General features: G+C 35.5%; 1 pseudogene; it reads left to right on the top strand.

The window, feature by feature from the left end:
- Positions 1 to 3,126: 3,126 nt before the first annotated feature.
- LOC149148645 (pectinesterase/pectinesterase inhibitor U1-like) lies at positions 3,127 to 4,232 on the top strand (annotated as a pseudogene).
- Positions 4,233 to 5,094: the final 862 nt, after the last annotated feature.

Genomic DNA, 5,094 nt, shown 5'->3' with positions numbered 1-5,094 from the left:
GTAATATAATTATATACAAATCTCTCATTGGAATGAAGAAGAGGTCATTTATTAGTAAGCGACCAAAGCATCTTCTCCACCTTTCTAAAGTTGCACCTGAAAGTTTTGGCGGAATGTACTTTTTGTAAAACTAAAGATAATCATTATATCCCCTTAGAAAATTAGGATAACTATCTTAAGAAGCTGTATGACTCTACGAACACCATGAGCACCATCTAAACACTCCTATTAGGGAAGATATATTTTATCTAGAAGACATTGACTCTAGGATTAATAAGCTCGCTAATGGAAAAGATAAAGATATTGAAGGATACCAAGCTAAGATCTTTAAAATGGGAAGATCTATCCTCATTCCTCATCTCCAAAAGCTTCTCAATTTGGCTGTAAAACATGGCTTCCCTAAGCTTTGGAGACAAAGCCTTATTGTGCCAATCTTTAAAAAAGGGGACAAAAGCATTCCCTCTAACTACAAGACCATTATGATTAGCCACATCCTAGCCAAGCTATATGGGCTAATTTTTGAAAATAAGCTTAGTCTTTGGCTCGAAAACCATGGTAAAAGAGCTAAAGGACATGCTGGTTTTTGGAGACATCACTCGACTATCAACCATATTTTCACTCTCAGGATCATTTTAGAGGAATGTCGCAATAGTAAATTCGATCCCTTATATTGTTTATGGACTTTAGAAAATCTTTAGACACTGTTCCTCGAGATAAGCTCTAGGAGAGACTTGAAGAGATCAAGGTTCCTCCTGAACTAAGGATCGCAGTGATTTGCCTCTACAAGACTGTCATTTCCAAGCTTAAGAAAAATGAAGGGTGGTCTAAAGATATTAAATGCAAAATCGGGGTTAAGCAAGGGTGTTCCATATCCCCTACCATTTTTTGCTTTTACATCGATAACTAGAGGAGTTTTTGGAAACTGAAAAATACAAGGGCATCGAGCTTGCTGGTATGAACATTACTCTTCTCTTTTATGCTGATGATATCATTCTTCTTGCAAAAATCTATGATGACCTAAACAAGCAGCTTAAGACTCTCCATATCTACTGCTCCAAGATGGGTATGATAGTTAATATGAACAAAACTAAAGGCATTATCATTAAATCCAAAAATATCACCCATGGTAGTTTCGTCTATGATAACCATTGCTTAGAGAAGGTTTCTTCCTATAAATATTTGGGTATTGACTTTCCTCATCAGCTCAACTAGAATTACAACATTGTGAAAAGGATTATTGTAGGTTGGAAAGCTTACTATGAGCTTGAAAACAAATGTAAGTCGGTTGATATTTTCATTTGGAGTAGAAAAAGGTTCATCTTTGATACTCTCGTCACCCCTGTGTCTTATACGGATGTGCAGTTTGGGGCTACAATATATCTAGAGAGTCATGGAGAAAAATTGAGATGATTCAAAAGCAATTCATAACCTACAACCTCAAGATCAAGGGAAATACTCCCTATCTTATCCTCTTGATCGAAGCTAGCTCATACCCCATTGAGAGTATGACTATGTTTAGATATATGATGTATAAGAAGAAGCCTTACAACATGGAATCTAAGAGGCTCCCAAAGATTGCTTCTAAGTTTAGTCAAAACCCCCACCTTCGCCTCAAGCATGGGTAGCATAAGGATGCACAGTCTTGGCTCAACCATTGGGGGATTAAGGAGGAGATCATCATGGGAAGCAAGGATAGTGTTAAAAATGTTATTGCCTCCAATTTTAAGGAAAAGTTGTGGGATGATAAGGAGCTAGAGGGGAAAAGGAAGCTAAGATATTATAAGGAGGTGCTCAACCCCACCCTCGATAACCAAAATTATCTCTCTGTGTTGACCAACACTAAGAAAAAATGAACATCACTAGGATAAGAACTAATTCTCATGAGCTTCGAAGTGAAACTGGGCAATGGTCTACTCCCAAGATTCCCTGGGCCGATAGAATATGTCGTATTTGTGATACTAAGAGGGTGAAAGATGAAAAATACTTCCTTTTAGACTTCCCTTCTCTTACTCACATTCGATCTCAATTCCCTAACATCTTCCAAACTTCCAATCTTCTTGACTTATTAAGTTAGCCCAACTATAGCGATTTTGGAGCTCTTCTTTCCCTTCTCTTTGATCATAGGAACAAGATTTTGAAGAACCTCAATTAGGTTCTTTTTCCTTTTATTTTTCTTTTCTTGAGGTCTGATAGACCGCATTTGTGTTAGAGGACATTAATCATCATCATCATCATCAATACAAAACTAAATTTAAATTATTGTAAAATTTTACATATTTACAATAACAACAATTATATTATTTTATGATAAGTGATAAGAAATATTGAAAAAATTCATATGTTACCTGATTTTATTATGTTGAAAGGCGATATTTATTCAACATTTAATATTGAATTTAAATATTGAAATTAGTGATATAAAAAAAAAAATAGATTTGAATGATTTAGTATTTTTTAAGGTTTTATAATTTTTTGGTAGATTTTTTTTAGTTAAATTTGATTGATAGAGATTTGTTGGAATGATAAGTTTGAGCTGTAAATTCTGCAAAGTTAGAAGGCCCCACATATTTTTTAAGGTGCCAAATTATTTTATGCATTTAAAAATACACTTTAAACAACAAATAAATCAGAATCTAACCAAAAATTGTTTCACACTCAAATTTAAAATAGTTATATAAAATCAATTTGAATTGATTTCAAATCCAACAACCTATTTACCATCACACAAAAATATACATCATTAATATATAATTTAGTAAATAAAATAGTCCAACATCCATGAAAAACCATAAAAGGAAATCTCATCACCATAAAAGGAGTTTCTCTAAAGATTTGAATCTCTACCTCAAAATTCCTGTAAGAAGTCAGTGAAGAGTCATTATCATTTAAAACAACCAAGAAGCTAAAGAATCAAAACAAACCCATTGCAATTTGTACCTCATAAAGATAGCCCCACCGCTATAGTAATTCACATTGTTTGTCATAATATAATATTTAAGTTGCTCAACAATTAAGGCAACCCTAAGAGTCGCGCGGGGCATTGCTAGTCAGGGTCTCATATGAAACTTTTCTAATCTTCCGAGTGCTCAGTTGTGCACGCCTAGAAAAGCTCTGCATAGAAGCAAAATGCATGTTATCAATATAAGTTATTCCAATATCAATGTTGGATATAAGGAATCTATCATGAGAGATGCATGGTGGAAATACCCTAGGCGAGTCCTTGCCATTGCCCTGGAATGCACATTGCTCGTAGTTTCTACTATTTGTTTAGCAGTAGTGGTTTCCAACAGATTCAGTAAAGAGAGGAATGGTGGAGGTGCGCAAATAATGCACTGGAAATTGATATCCAATGTTGTCCACTGCACCTGTAGCAACACACTGTATCTAGATTTCTGCGTATCCAGCATTTTGATCATTCCTAAATTATCTAAACGGCTAGACCCCATGGAGATTGTGAAGGTCGTCGCCAACTTGAGTATAAATGAAGTCGAGGAGGAAAAATCCAAAGCTTGCAGCCTATCTCGCCCCAATCTCGACCAAAGACAACAGGGTGCCCTACAAGTTTGTTTCGAGTTATTCCACGACACGCTTGATGAATTGTAAGACACGCTCTTCGATTTGAAAAACGTGACTTTCATATCAATTCTACAGCACGTGAGTGACTTGGAGACATTGCTAAGTGCAGATATCATGAACCAACAGACTTTCCTTGACCGTTCCTCTCATTCCAACGGAAATCTCAAGCAAAATTGTTGGTAGGGCTGCAAAATATCTCCCATCTAGTCAGTAATTCATTGGTTATAGTCAAGAATATTTCAACCGAAGCTTCGAGACTAGCCAAGCTATCAAAAACATTTCCTACTCAGAATAGCCCTATGTTATCAGATCAATCTAGCCCCAATTTCATGCCTATGGATTTCGACGGTTTTCGGTCGGAGATAGAAGTCTTCTGCAAATCTCTACAAGCATGATGAAGTCGATTGTCGTGGTTGCCAAGGATGGTAGTGGGAATTACACAAACATTACAAAGACAGTGGATAAGGCTCCCGAGAGGAGCCAACCGAGATATGTAATTCATATAAAAGCAAGAGTTTACGTAGATAATGTGGACAAACTAATATCATGTTCTTTGGAGATGGCATGGATGCCATAGTGGTGACTGGAAACCGAAATGTGAAGACAATTTCACAACCTTTCGTTCTGCAACTATTGGTAAGTCCTATGATTTCTAGTCTCTTTGGTCACATATTTACCCAACTTAAGCATATGAACATTATACTGATTTAATAGGTCCAGGAAAGTGTGATTGAAATGAACACTATACTGATCAAGAACTTTCTCTCATTCTACCGTCAAACGCCAAGAAAATGGACATTTTTTTTAAAAGGAAAACAATGAAAATAACCCAAAATATTGCACTTCTTGGTTGAAGTACACTTTATTAAAATGGACAATCAACAAAATGCATTATTTGAAGTTAAGGGTGATGCAATATTTGATGTGAAAGTTTTTTTTTTTTCTTTTGGAAATCCCAATTAGGTGCTTGTCTTTTTGTTGGCAAGAAAATGGTCTCACTACATCGGGAGGGATTTGTAACAACTCCTAGTTGATTTTCCATGTAGAAAAAAATATAAGACCAAGGTCATGGGACACATATTCCAAGTTGAATGGTGGGAAAAACATCCTAGCGGGTATCACTTTGAGTGATTTATGACTAATGAAATTGAGAAAGGCATTGGCAAATAAAAAGAGACAATAATTGACATTCTATTTATGAAGTAAAGGAAAATATGAGAGAAAGGAGATGAAATGTAATGACTTATATGTGAGAAAATTTGAAGGAAAAGATAAAGGAAAAATAAGAAAATAGAGGTCTCAATGATAAAAAGGCTTCTGAGGATCAGTTCATGGATTTTGTCAATTTTAGCTTGGAGCCCTCTTCTATTCTCTCTCTTTTTCATGCTCTTGCAAACTTAGAAAAATCTTAGAGAATTGTTAGCGCATGCTTGGAGCTTTCTAGTTTTAATTGGATTTGCAGAAGGAAGGCAAAGGAAAAGAAGGAAAGTGCAAGAGGACAACATGGTCAAAAATTAC

Source organism: Pinus tabuliformis, chromosome 9 (genome assembly GCF_031772625.1).
Source record: "Pinus tabuliformis cultivar Carrire ecotype Pingquan chromosome 9, CPIR1, whole genome shotgun sequence".
NCBI lineage: Eukaryota > Viridiplantae > Streptophyta > Pinopsida > Pinales > Pinaceae > Pinus > Pinus tabuliformis.
This window is presented reverse-complemented; position numbering and strand designations above follow the sequence as displayed.